Here is a 14,978-nt window from a genome sequence, read left to right on the forward strand (position 1 = left end):
CTCGGGCTCCTGCTCTCTCCTTAGCTCTGCCCCACTCTCGCCCAGGCAGTTCCAGCTCACATGGAGGATGGGACCCCCTGGCCTGGTGACTCTCTTATTACACTGCCTGGCCTGTCAGTGCAGCTAACTTGGAGCTTTGGCCTCTCCCCATTGTCCCTGGGGACTGTCAGTCTCAGGGTCCTGATTTCCCATTGATCCTTCCCCTTCTATTGGTGCTGGGAACTAGCCAACCAACCCCCCCCCACACACACACACTAAGTTTTAGTAAAGGGCCAAGAGCCCCCTTACACAAGCCAGCCCCATGAGGGTCACCGATGTGCAGAGAAGGCAGCACAAGCTGGTCCCATGGTGTAATGGGCAGCACTCAGGACTCTGAATCCTGTAATCTGAGTTCAAATCTCAGTGGGACTTTGTGTTGGCTTGTGGTCATAGGCGGCAGGTTATATACATTTGTGGTGCTTGGGCTCCAGGAAAATTCAGGGCTGGGGGCCCTGCTCCAGCAATATTTGGAGCTGGGTCTCTTCCCCTGGCCCTGGCCCCTGCCTGCCATGTCCCCCCCTGCCGCGCTGCATCCCTGCCTGACAAAAAGCAGCATGTGCCTGTCCCCTGCCTGCTCCTGCTGCTGGAGTAGAGGGATATTGGGCAGAACTGCTGTCTGCTTCCGCCGGGGTCCTAGTGCCCACCCACCACTCTTGGCAAGGCAGGCTGCCCTGAGCCTCTCCAACGCCCTGAGCTCCCTCTGCACCCTGATCCTGTGTCCCAGTCCTGAGCCCCCTCCTGCATCATGAATCCCTCATCCTCAGCTCTGCACTCCCTCCCAGAGTCTGCACCTCTCACCCCGTCCTACAACCCCACCCGTTGCCGGAGCCTGCACTCAAACTCTATCCCAAAGCCTGCACCCTGAACCCCTCCTGCACCCTAATCCCCAGCCCAGGATCTGCACCCTAGACCTCCCCCCCAACCCCCCTCCCAGAGCCTTAGGCAGGTGGGGGTGGAGTTGGGGGCGGGTTCTGGACACCACCAAAATTTCTACAAACTTGCCACCCATGCTTGTGGTAAAGCCCCAGAGATCAACTTCCCTGTCTCCAGCTGTGTAAGAGTGAATCTTTCCCCTCCTGCTGGGTGACTCACACCTCCTAGAGCCAGGTCTTTGGCTGGGATGGCTACAATGGGTTAGGGCTCTAGAACTTGCTACCCTGATAGTTGGGATTCTTGCTGCTGCACCTGATGTTCACAAGCTTGGCCCTTGTGCTTCCTACCACACTTTTCCTCTGGCCCACATGGCGCTTGAAGAAAGGAGTGCCAGGGCTGGGATTAATAGTCAGGGCTTGGCAGGAGGGAGGAAGAGTCCCAGGCTGGAGCCCCACACACCTTCCCTCCTCCGGGCACCTAGAGCAGAGGCAGCCCAGCTCTGTCCGCTGGATACCTCGGCAGAGTAGGTGAGTTCATGTAAATACAGTCTGGTCCCAAAGCCTCCACCCAACCCTGGTCATCAGTAGCTGCCAGGGGAGAGCTCATTCACACCTCGCTTACAAATCATCATTTGAAATTCTAAGGTTGGCCAACACTGCCGAAGCCAATGCACCGACATTGTCAGCAAACACAACAGCTGGGTGAGGAAACCCGGCTTTGTCCAGACTTTCCAAACCTATTTTACTTTCTCAGGTACAAGTAGTTTTCATACGTTGTATCTGCTTTTAAAGTGTGTGTTAACGTTTCAATTTCCATTCAAATTTGCAACCAATGACAACATTGGCAGCGCTGCATGTAACTACCTGACCACTGAGGGAGGGGGTGTTGGGGAAATTCGGGGAAGGGGGTGCACAGCCCCCTGACTGGGGGGCGTATAGGGAATGCCCAGTTTCACTGAATTGAGTCTCCTACTGCAGCACCTCAGTAGGTTACATCAGAGAGGAGCTGCAGTGTCTAGGCAGTGGGATGCCTGTGCCTTTAAGAGCCCAGCCCTGGGAAGCCCATGCTGAGAGGTGCTGCCTGTGAGAAGGGAAATAAAAAAGCCCTCTGCTCCCCCCACCCATGTTTGCAAACACTGGAGTCTCAGCCCACCGGGATAACTGTTACCCCTCTGCCCCTGCCTGTGCCAGGGTTTAACCCTCTGGCAGCGCCTCCCTCTGGGCTTAACTCCGGCTCCTTCCCCCCTCCCTGACTTTGCCCTTCAGTCCCTCTCCTAACTCTGCCTCCAGCTGCTTGACCCCTTGACCAGTCAATTTCCACCCCCTGCTCAGACCCTGGCCACCCCCTCCTCTGATTTGCCCCCCTTTGCCTCTTTTTAATCCCTGTAAAAAGTAGGGGGTGCTGGGTCCCATTCTCTGGAGGGAGGGCTGGGCGCCTGACCCCTGCCTGCCCAGTGCTCAAAGTGCCCCATGATCTTGTGGATGTTTGCTGAGTGCTGCAGGGTCACCCGAAGGGGGAGAGAGACGCAGTTAGGAGGTGATGCAGCCAAGGGTGCCTCACCCAACACTGAGATGCAGCCACCTCTGGGGTGAGTTACACAAGTCAGCAAATGAATTTGGAACAAGAAACGCACTGAAAGGACCGAGGCAGCTGCAGGAGGTGGAGAAAACCAGAAAAAGCAGTATCCCTGGATCCCAGCCCTGCCCCTCCCCTAATCTACCCCCTAACCTCCACTCCCCTCCCACATGTGAGGGGAGAACCCAGGAGTCCTGGTCCCCAGCCTTGCCCACTCCCATATTTTGATATGGCTCCATCCAACAGCTGCCCCCACAATTGCAGGGCAGTGCCATGGGGCACACCGGGAGGGGGGGTAAACTCAGGGCAGTTGCATAGTTAACCTGTGGAATTCTTGCAAGAGGATGTTGTGAAGGCCAAGACTATAACAGGGTTCAAAAAAGAACTAGATACGTTTATGGTGGATAGATCCATCAAGGGCTATTAGCCAGGGTGGGCAGGGATGATGCCTGTAGCCTCTGTTTGCCAGAAGCTGGGAATGGGCAATAGGGGATGGATCACTTGATGATTCCCTGCTCTGTTCATTCCCTCTGGGGTACCTGGCACTGGCCACTGTCAGAAGACAGGAGGATACTGGGCTAGATGGACTTAGCGTCTGAACCAGTCTGGCCGTTCTTATGTCTCCCTTGGAGCAGCAGTGACACCCAGTGGGCAGTCAGAGTAATGCACAGAAGGTGTTTTGCTTGGCGCTGCAGTGACACCAAGTGGCCAATCAGGGTAACACACAGAGTATGTATCCCTTGGAGCAGCAGTGACACCTGGTGGTCATTCATGGTAATGCACAGAAGGTGTTTCCCTTGATACAGCAGTGACACCCACTGGTCAGATAGCGTAATGCACAGCATGTGTCTGCCCTCTACGAGCAGTGACACCCACGGACCAGTCACGGTAAGACACAGAGTGTGTTTCCCACCAGTCTGGGTAATGCACAGAAGGTCTTTCCCTTGATACAGCACTGACACCCACTGGTCAGGTGGCGTAATGCACAGCATGTGTCTGCCCTCTACGAGCAGTGACACCCACGGACCAGTCACGGTAATGCACAGAGTGTTTCCCACCAATCTGGGTAATGCACAAAGCATGTTTCCCATGGAGCAGCAGTGATACCCAGTGACCAGCAGGGGTGGCATCAGCCTCTTTTCCTTTAGTGAGGGACTGAGATGGGCTAGACAAATAAAATTGGGGGGCTGTGCCCCCCATCACCTGGCCCCACCCTTCACAGGGGCCATGACTCTGCTCCTTCTCAGTTAAAGGCCAGGCTCATCTCCTCTCCCCCGGGCTAGGGTTTACAGCAATACAAACTTTATTAAAATAAAATAGTAAACAGGGTTTACTTTAAATATTCTAAATCTGTCCAAATTTTAGTACTGAATCCAAAGTTCTCTTAAAGATCCCATCAGTAACCAAAACCTAAATGAAAAATTGAAACCAAAAACAAGGCTTAATTTAAAACCCAAACATTAAGAAAAACTTTGTTTGTAAAATAAAAACTAACAAATGCTGTAAATTAATAATTTCAACATTTTATCAAAAAAGTGTGCTACAGCAGAATGATAAAATAACATCAAATAAATAAGCATGACCACTAAAACCTCCTATAAAGGAATTGAATCCTTGAATACTGGTCAAATCTGTATAAAATATGCAGAACTATGTCAAAACTGGTGTTGCAGGTCAGCCATTCAAATCCAGCAAATGTCAATTAAAAGCTCCATTCCAACTAAAAAAAACCAAAACAACCCAATAAACCAAAATGGTCACAGCCTGAAACAAACCTACACAGAAGCAAAATTAAACTATACCAACACAGGAACAAACGATGTAAATTTCTAATTCTAACTTCTTGTTTCTCCCAGGAGGAAGGTGTTTTGCACCCCAGTAACCAGGCTGTCACTGCAGTTTTCCTTTCACTAAATAAGATTTTTACCAAATATAAATTGCCCTCCAATTTCTCTAAGAGAAATTGAAATTGTATCTTTGCACTAATATCCCAAGTGTGCAAGTCCATCCCCTCAGAGCAGCCCCTCACCCTGAGGCCAGGGGAGAATCCCAGCTGGTTTGTGCATTTGTAACCCTGGGGCCTGAAGCTGATGAGAGAAAGGGAAGTGAGCCATCTTGGAGCTTTCCGATACCACCTGCGGGGAGCATAGGGATTTGACTGAGGGTACGTCTTCACTACCCGCTGTATCGGCGGGAAGCAATCGATTGCTCGGGGATCGATATATCGCATCTCATCTAGATGCGATATATCGATCCCCGAACGCGCTTATATCAATTCCGTAACTCCACCAAGCCGAACGGAGTTGTGGAATCGATAGGAGGAGCCGCGGACATCGATCCCGAGCCGTGAGGAGGATGAGTAATTTGATCTTAGATACTTCGACTTCAGCTACGTTATTCACGTAGCTGAAGTTGCGTATCTAAGATTGATTTTCCCCCATAGCGTAGACCAGCCCTCAGTGACATCCTGGCTAATTTTCACCTTGTTCTCTGCCAGCAGGCTCAACTGAAGAGCTCGGGAGTGACTTGACCATGGCAGCACCCTATTTACATATTAAAAGCTGGCATTTTGGGGCCAATGGGGTGAAATGTGAGTACTTTTGGGGTTGGGACCCACATGAGAAGGGATGTGGACAAACTGGAAAGAGTCCAGCAGAGGGCAATAAAAATGATTAGGGGACTGAGACACATCACTTATAAGGACCTATCCTGTATGTTAAGCTAAGGCAAAGTTAGCATATCTATATTGTGACCTTTTACTCAGAGAGGAAAATCGACCTTTATCATGTTACTTAAATAGATAAGTACCCATGCCTGTCTAAGACCTTTACCTAGACCAATCGACAATGGAGAATGGCATAGGGGTTTTTTCAGTGTTATACCCACAGATTTAACAGGTACACCACAAGGTAACTTATGTGCATATGTACATGTCATCAACAAGCACAAACATACTAGCCTATGAAGTAAACGTACCCTAATGTTTTGTGGGTGAGGAATGAAATTTGGGCATAGGAGGAAGGATTTCCGGCCCTTGTGCCCTATAAAAGAGGTAACCCACCTCGCTAGAGCACTTTGCTCTATCATTCTGACTTACTTCCTCCACTCTCTCTCTATGTACTATCAGTAGGCTGTACTTGTTCTTAAACTTTAAGTTTCAAGGGAACTAGGCTAAGTTCGGTTTCCCTAAGTTGTTATTCTTTGTTTATTAGGTTTTGATTCTAAAGTTTAACATATTCTAGTAAACCCTAAGTAACACCAGCTTTTTCTAAGCACTGCATCTTTCAATTAAGAATTGAGAAACCTGAACTGCAAGGCTGGTCCTGTGTCTCTTACCACCAGGTTATCAAGGAAGGCTGTGAGTATATTAACCAAAACTTTGTTGCATATAATGCCATATGTATCTTCTGAATAGCAGTAATGCAACTGTAACTTTGTAACTCAATTAAATTAAATTAAATGTAAGCTAATAAATTAAATTTTCATCAAATTATCCAAATTAATATTATTAGTATACCCTAAATCAGGCTACATGGGACAGAGAGTTGGAGTGCAGAGGGATGAAGGCACTGGCTCTGGGGGTGCAGACTCTGGGGTGGGGTTAGAATGAGACATTAAGGGTGCACTAGAGGACTCAGGGTTAGGATAGAGAATTGAGCTGTGAATGCTCTGGAATGAGACCAGGAAAGAGAAAATTAAGATGCAAGAGAGAAATCAAGCTGGAGCAAAAACCTGAGAAGAAGTGTGTGATTTGAGCTTCAGAGGGAAGAAAAAAACCTCTGCCTGTCCCCTCTTACCAAAGCATCTAAGAACCAGATAAAACACGTCTTTCCCCCACTGCAACAACAATTCCAGTTGATCTAGACTGAGAAAGGAAATCTTCTTTTCTGCAGCACTAGCAAACCTGGAATGAGTCATGAACACCTCATCCCCCCACCCCCTCTGGTGTTCCTGGCCTGGGACATGGGAGGGGCTCCTCTCTTCTCCATTTGGGACATGGCGGGATGAGAGAAGTGACAGAGCTTTACTGGAAATCATTATTTGCCTGATTCATGTGCAAGTCCTAGTCCTTGTTAACCGAAACAAACCGTTTATCCTGCATGCTGATGCAAGTCTGGAAGGTCTGGGAGCAGTCCCGTACCAGGAAGTAGAAGGAAATGTAAATCTGTAGGCTTTGCCAGCTGAGGACTGTCTGATAGCGAAACTCGCTATCCCATCCACCAGCTGCAGTTCTTGGTCTTGAAATGGGCCATCACTGAGAAATTTCGAGACTACTTGTGTGGTGCTCAGTTTCAGGTGTGGACAGAGAACAATCCACTGACTTAAGTGTTAACAAGGGCTAAGCTGGATGCTACAAGGCAGAGATGGGTGGCAACTTTTGCTAGCCATAACTTCGCATTCAATACCAATGAGTTGGTATAATAGAGAATGTGATTTATCAGGACCACCAATTCTTGGCTGGGGGGAGGATGTAAGCAGGGTGAGAATGAACTCTACCCTGCCATCTGTTGGTGATCTGTTGTAAAGGCCTTTTGAGGCTGCTGTCATTTGCATAGTTCCACCCACCCCAGATTGCATGATGGGGGTGCTTGTCCAAAGGGTCATTTCGGCTGCTGTGGGATCCTCAGTCTCTTTCTTATTAGGGTAGGGGTAATAAAGTGCAGTTATTCTGGTGACATGAATCAAGAACAGTAGAACGGAACTTAGCGGTTCATGATTTCGGGACTCACCTGAACCTATATAAATCTCATTAGGCAAGGGACATGGGTTCCAAAACATGGCAAAATAAAAGAGATTGTAAAGAAATATTTACAAATAGTGCTATGGATTTCTTGTGAAATTTCTAAATGCACATTTTATGTTCTTTGTGTTTTTCCAGTTTAAAAATAGAGTTTTTTATATTTCTAATCTGTATTTAAATCTATATACAGACAAGAAGTGGTTAGTAACTAAATGCAGTATTTAGGCATTCCTGAACTGCTCGGCTGTGATGGTTTTTCCACACTGAATGTTGAAAACAACTCCATAAGTGGGGAAAAGCCTCCCCAACACTCAGACAGCAAGATAATTTTGCAGATTGAATTCTGGGAGTTAAACTGTGGGACACAGCTTTTGTGACACACTATTAAACCAGATTTTTAGTCACAGGTCAGCAGGTGGGTTTATGCAAATTCTGGCCTCTAGGACCAGAGCTGGGCGGGCAGGGTAGGCCCCCACAACTTTTTGTGGCACATGCACCACCTCTGCAATCAACCTTTCCTACCTCACACCATAACACCACACACACAGCAGCCTTTTACCTCTCAGAACCACAACACACCCTGAAAAAGATCCAATGGCATAAGCTTAAGGCAAACAACTGCACCACTAACAACAGCTCAAAAAGATTCAAAAACACCTCTGTCTTTACACACCAGGTACAGCAAGGACCAAACCACCACACACAAGCAGGGGCTGGCAAGAGCCAAACAAACATCCATTCCAGCCTCCCACAAGCCTTGGCCATTGGGAACCCAGACCCCTTAATGATGAGTGCTTTCCAGGCGAGGGCGAAGCTCTCAGGCCTCAAATGCCAGGTACAGTTACTATCTCCTTGATCCAAAATGAACAGTAAAATACACTGCATTACTCCTGCCTCAATAACAAAGAGACTGGGGATCCCACAGCAGCTGAAATGACTGTTTGGACAAGCAGTCCCATCATGCAATCCGGGGTGGGTGGAACCATGCAAATGACAGCAGCCTCAAAAGGCCTTTACAACAGATCACCAACAGATGGCAGGGTAGAGTTCATAGCGACCCTGCTTAAACTAGATTGTGGAAAAGATTAAAAACGCTGTACCCGTCCACACTAAAAGGCACTTAAAATCGATTTTAAGGGGTCTTAAAATCGATTTCTGTACTCGTGCTCAACGGGAGGAGTAACCCTAAAATCGATATTACTACATCGATTTAGGGTTAGTGTGGACGGAAATCGAAGTTATTGGTCCCATTTTTTTACTGAGCTACCTAGAGTGCACTGCTCCGGAAATCGATGGTAGCCTGGGACCATGGACGCACACCACCGAAGTAATGTGCCCTTGTGTGGACGCATAAAATCGATTTTATAAAACCTGTTTTATAAAATAGATTTAATTAATTTTGATTTTACTCTGTAGTGTGGACGTGGCCCTAGGCTATGTCTACAGTACAGCATACAATCGAAATTATTAAAACCGGTTTTAAAACCGGTTTCACGCGTCCACACTAGGGCACATTAATTCGGTGGTGTGGGTCCATGGTCCGAGGCTACCATCGATTTACAGAGCAGTGCACTCTGGGTAGATACAGTAAAAGAATGAGACCAATAACTTCGCTTTCCGTCCACACTAAACCTAAATTGATATAGTAATATCGATATTAGGGTTACTCCTCTCGTTGGGGAGGAGTACAGAAATCAATTTTAAGAGTGCTTAAAATCAATTTAAAGTGCCTTGTTGTGTGGACGAGTATAACGTTAAATCAATTTAACGCGGTTTAAATCGATTTAACGCTGTAGTGTGGACCAGGCCTCAGGGTTGGAAGGGACCTCAGGAGGTCATCTAGTCCAACCCAATCTCCAACTAAATCATCCCGGCCAGGGCTTTGTCAAGCCTGACCTTGAAAACCTCTAAGGAAGGAGATTCCACCACCTCCATTGGAATAGGGAACCCCTTCCAATGCTTCACCACCCTCCTCGTGAAAAAGGGTTTTTCTAATATCCAACCGCCACCTTCCCAACCACAACTTGGGACCATTGCTCCTTGTTTTGTCATCTGGTACCACTGAGAACAGTTTAGATCCATCCTCTTTGGAACCCCCTTTCAGGTAGTTGGAAGCAGCCATCAATCCCCCCTCATTGAACACAACCGGCCCCAGGACCGACCCCTGGGGCACGCCGCTTGATATCGGCTGCCAATTAGACGTGGAGCCATCGATCACTACCCGAAGACCTAGCCAGCTTTCTCTCCACCTTATAGTCCATTCATCCAGCCCATACTTCTTGAACTTGCCGACAAGAATACTGTGGGAGATGATTGTGTCAAAAGCTTTGATAAAATCAAGGAATAACACGTCCATTGCTTTCCCCTTATCCCCAGACCCAGTTATCTCCTCACAGAAGGCAATTCGGTTAGTCAGGCGTGACTTGCCCTTGCTGAATCCATGCTGACTGCTGCTGATCACTTGCCTCTCCTCTGAGTGCTTCAGAATTGATTCCTTGAGGACCTGCTCCATGATTTTTCCAGGGATTGAGGTGAGGCTGACTGGCCTGTAGTTCCCCGCATCCTCCTTCTTTCGTCCCTTTTTTAACGATGGGCACTACATTAGCCTTTTTCCAGTCATCCGGGACCTCCCCCGATCACCATGAGTTTTCAAAGATAATAGCCAATGGCCCTGCAATTACACCTGCCAACTCCTTTAGCACCCTCGGATGCAGCGCATCCAGCCCCACGGATTCATGCTCCTCCAGCTTGTCTAAATAGTCTCAAACCACTTCTTTCTCCACAGGGGACTGGTCATCTCCTCTCCATGCTGTGCTGCCCAGTGCAGCAGTCTGGGAGCTGATTTTGTTCGTGAAGACGGGGGCGGGGCGGGGGAAAGCATTGAGTACCTTAGCCCCCGAGCCCGCGCCCCCCCAGCAGCGCCGGGGCGGGTCCCACTGGTGCCCGCCCCCCCCCCTCGGCTCCCCGTCGGGAGGGGGCGGGGCAGCGAAGCCTCGGGGCGAGGGAACCAGCCCCTCCCTCCACGCGCCGAGTCTCTGTCCCGCGCTCTCTCCGCCAATCAGGGGCGCGTGTGAGAGGGAGAACTACGCTTCCCAGTGTGCACCGGGAGGGGGCGCGTTGTCGGAGCAACCGTTCGTCACTTCCGCTCAGAGACGAGCCACTAACTACTACTCCCAGCCTGCCCCGGGGCGCTTCCGTCCTGACAACTCCTCGCCCCGCCCCCCTAGAGAGCCCCGCCCCCCCGAGAGCCCCGCCCCCCGTGCAGTGTGTTAACCTGCTCCACGTGGGAACGTGCCGCGCCGCTTCGCCCCTTTCACCCCCGCACAAAGCAGCTGATCGGGGCGGGGGCGGGAGCGCTGGGGGCGGAGGCCGAGGACCTGGGGGGGCAGGTCAGTGCCGGGTCTGTCTCTGCCCGGTGACTTGGTACATTTGTCTGCACCGTGGGGATGTTCCCAGCGCCCCTTGTTCGCTGGGGCTGGAACCCCCCGTCTGGGTGTGAGCTGGTTTCTGGGGGTGTCCGATGAGCCTTGGAACCGGCTCCTTGTCACTCCCCGAACTCCCGCTGTGCCCGGCCACCCAGCCCCGTCCTCCTCCCCCGGGTGAGCCCGGCTTTAACCCCCTGCAGTGCCAGTGTCACCCGCAGACAAACCTGCCACTGAACCGAATTAATCCTCCTCATTCCCCGAGCTCCGCCCTCCCCCCAAAGCCCTGCCCTGCCCCCTCCTCCTGGGGTCCTGCCCCCACCCTGCCCCTGCCCCCTCCTCCTGGGGTCCTGCCCCCACACTGCCCCTACCCGCGACATCCTGGCCTCACATCACCTGTTCCCCTAATCCCTGCCCCATTCCCCAAAGCCCTGCCCCTGCCCCTTCCTCCAAGGCACCGCCTTCGCATTGCCCCTTTTCCCCAATACCCCACCCTAACTCTGCCCCTTCCCCCAAATCCACACTCCTGCATTGCCCCTCCCCAATACACCCCTCCCCTGCACCCTTTCCCCAAGGACCCACCCCCGCCCTCACATTGCCCCTTCTCCAGAGTTCCTGCCCTTGAGCTTCCCTTTCCCCCCGAGAGCCTGACCCTGCACCGCCCCTTCCCCATGAGACCCTACCCCTACACCACCCATTCACCCAGGACCCCGCCTTCACATTGCCCTGAGACCCCGCCCCTGCACCGCCCATTCACCTGGAACCCCGCTCCCACATTGCCCAAAGCAGGGGCCGGCTCTAGCAATTTTGCCGCCGCAATCACAGCGGTACGCCGCAGGGGGCGCTCTGCCACTCGCCGGTCCCGCGGCTCTGGTGGACCTCTTGCAGGCTTCCCTGCAGGGGGGTCCGGTGGTCCCGCGGCTCCGGTGGACCTCCTGCAGGCATGCCTGCAGATGCTCCACCGGAGCCGCTGGACCAGCCGACACTCCGTAGGCACGCCTGCAGGAGGTCCACCAGAGCCGCCTGCCGCCCTCCTGGCAACCGGTAGAGCGCCCCCCATGGTGTGCCGCCCCAAGCACGCGCTTGGCGCACTGTGGCCTGGAGCCGGCCCTGGCCCCAAGACCCTGCCCCTGCGCCACCCTTTCCCCCTGAAACCCTGCCCCTACACCACTCATTCACCCGGGACCCTGCCCTCACATTGCCCCAAGACCCCGCCCCTACACCCCCCATTCATTCGGGACCCTGCTCTCACGTTGCCCCGAGACCCTGCCCCTGCACCACCCCTTCCCCTGAGACCCCACCACTACACCACCCATTCACCCGAGACCCTGTGCTCACATTCCTGCAAGGCCCCGCCCCTGCGCCGCCTGTTCCCTCTAATCTCTGCTCCCGCATCGTCCCTTCCCCCGAGGCCCTGCCCCTTCCCCTAACCCCCATCTCTGCATCGTCCCTTCCCCGAGGCCCTGCCCTTGCACCACCCCTACCCCCAGTCCCCGCTCCTTTCCCTGAGACCTCACCCCTGCATCGCTCTTCCTCCTGAGACCCTCCCCTGCACTGCCCCTTCCCCCAGTCCCAGCGCCCGCCTGGCTCCTTCCCTCTAGTCCCCGCCCCTTCACCACCCATTCCCCTGAATCCCCATCCCTACATCACCCCTTTGCCCGAGACCCCACCCACATGCTTCTCCTTTGCCGCGAGACCCTGCCCTCACACTGCCTCTTCCCCGAAGTCCCCAATGCCACACTGCCCATTCTCCCGATTCCCTGCCCCCGCACTGCCCCTTCCCCCCTGAGACCCTGCCCCTGCACCACCCATTCACCTGAGACCCCGCCCTCACAGTGCCCCAAGACCCCGCCCTCCCACTGCTCCTTCTCCCGAGACCCTATCCCTGCACTGCCCCTTCCCCTGAGGCCCCCCCCTTGCACTGCCCCTTGCCCCAAGGCCCCACCCCTGCGCCCAGGAGCAGGCCAGACCCAGGAGCAGGCCAGGAGCCTGGGAGTGGGGAGGCAGAAACATGCTTTGCTCTGCCACAGACTTCCTGGGTGTCCTTGGGCACATCACTCAGCCTCTCTGGGCCTCAGTTCTCCCGTCTGGGAAATGGGGCTGGTGGCGCTTCCTACCCTTGCACGAGCCTGGGAGGAGAATTACCCTGCGAATTAGGAAGATGCTCGGATCCTGGAGTAATGGGGGAGGGGCTCAGGGGGAGCATACCTCCTGACCCTGGCTGGGCGCCCCCGGTCCCTCATAGCAGGGGGCTGTGCAGGAGGGTCTCCTTGCAACCATGACTGGGTGTCTGGTGGGTGCTGTCATCTCTGCCAGAGACCCCCTAGAATCTCACTAGCTTCCTCTGCATGCGGGGAGGGGCTCCTACTTTCTGACTTGGGGGGGAGATTCTGTGATGTCAGAGCCCGTGGGGGGAGGGGTTCGAATCACAAATCTGGAGTGGCAGGGCAACCCCCTCCCCCAGTCAGATTCCACTAGGGGGCTGGGCTGGGACCTCTAGGAAGGGAGACACAGGAAAAAACAGCCGCCACTATGGAACCCAGGAGTCCTGGCTCCCAGTCTCCTTGCTCTCACCTCTAGACGCACATCTACTCCTAGATCCAGGGATAGAGCCCAACTCCCACCTGCTCTGAGCATTAGACCCCACTCCCCTTTTAGGCTCACTGCCTCTTCTATCCATGCAGCCCACCTGTCCATCCCTTTGCTGCAGGTTCCTGGGGTGTCACCCCTGCTCTGCACTCCCTCAGTGCAACCCAAGGCCTTTCCTCCCACCAACCACATTTCCTCTCCCCCCTTGTGCTGGATCATCTGTTTGCCCCCCTGCCTCTTGCGGTGCTGTCATAAACAGATAAGTAAGAGTTAATAGAACAGAAGTACTTCATATCTCTTTTGCCTGGAAAGGGTTAACAAGTCCAGTAAGCCTGGGTGTCACCAGACCAGAGGACCAATCAGGGGACAGGATACTTTCAAATCTTGAGGGAGGGAAGATTTTGTGTGTGCTGTTAGTGTTTGGTTGTTGTTCACTCGGGGGCTCAGAGGGACCAGACGTGCAACCAGGTTTCTCTCCAATCTCCCTGATACAGGTTCTTATAGATTCAAAATAGTGAGTACTAGGTAGATAAAGCGAGTTAGGTTTATGCTTGTTTTCTTTATTTGCAAATGTGTATTTGGCTGGGAGGAGTTCAAATTGGTATTTTGCTGAAAAGATTTTACTTTCTACTTGTATACTTAGGCTGGGAGGGTATTCCCAGTGTCTATAACTGAAAGACCCTGTACCTATTCCATTTTAAATTTACAAAGATGATTTTTATTGTTTTTTTTCTTTAATTAAAAGCTTTTCTTGTTTAAGAACCTGATTGTTTTTTTATTCTGGTGTGAGACCCCAGGGGACGGGGTCTGGATTCACCAGGGAATTGGTGGGGAGAAAGGAGGGAAGGGGGAGAGAGAAGTTAATTTCTCTCTGTGTTAGGATTACTTTCTCACTCAGGGAGAGTCTGGAAGGGGGAGAAAGAAGGAGGGGGGAAGGTGAATTTTCCTCTCTGTTTAAAGATTCAAGGAGTTTGAATCACAGTGATCTTCCAGGGTAACCCAGGGAGGGGAAGCCTGGGAGAGGCAACGGTGAGGGAAAGGGTTTACTTTCCTTGTGTTAAGATCCAGAGGGACTGGGTCTTGGGGGTCCCCGGGCAAGGTTTTTGGGGGACCAGAGTGTACCAGGCACTGGAATTCCTGGTTGGTGGCAGCGCTACAGGTTCTAAGCTGGTAATTGAGCTTAGAGGAATTCATGCTGGTACCCCATCTTTTGGACGCTAAGGTTCAGAGTGGGGAATTATACCATGACAGGTGCGCTGTGCAGCATGGCTGGGGATTGTGCAATGGCCCAGCACCAGGCAAGGCAGAACGTAAACCACAGGCCCTGCCCTGCCCCGCCCCATCCCACCCCACCAGATCTGCCTTCCAGGTGCATCGGAGCCCAGCGCCCTGCACCTGTGCCCTCCTGCCCCACAAGGGGTGAGCTGCAGTCCCCACCATGCTCTGCAGAGGGGAGAAGGGTCAAGCCAACCAGCTCATTTAGGATGGGGGAATCAACACCCTTTTTTCTGCACAGCCACTGACCATCAGCAGGATTCCTCCTTCTCCTCCCTCCTGTGCCTCAGTGTGACTAAATCTCTGCACCTAGACAGCCAGTTCATCCGCTGCACCTCAATCCCCCATGCCTGAGCCTCCCTGCCAAAATCCTGAACATGGTTCCATAGAATTAAGTCTCACATCTCGCTGGGAACTCGACTTCTTGTGCCCAGAGAGTCTCGGCCCCTGTCAGTAGATGACCT

The 14,978-nt window shown here is 52.3% G+C and overlaps 1 non-coding gene across 1 annotated transcript; it reads left to right on the plus strand.

The window, feature by feature from the left end:
• The first annotated feature begins 339 nt into the window (after positions 1 to 339).
• On the plus strand, positions 340 to 411 carry TRNAQ-CUG. Its single transcript has one exon. It is a non-coding gene; the product is annotated as a tRNA-Gln (tRNA).
• Positions 412 to 14,978: the final 14,567 nt, after the last annotated feature.

This window comes from Gopherus evgoodei, unplaced genomic scaffold (genome assembly GCF_007399415.2).
Source record: "Gopherus evgoodei ecotype Sinaloan lineage unplaced genomic scaffold, rGopEvg1_v1.p scaffold_276_arrow_ctg1, whole genome shotgun sequence".
In the NCBI taxonomy this organism is placed as follows: Eukaryota; Metazoa; Chordata; order Testudines; family Testudinidae; genus Gopherus; species Gopherus evgoodei.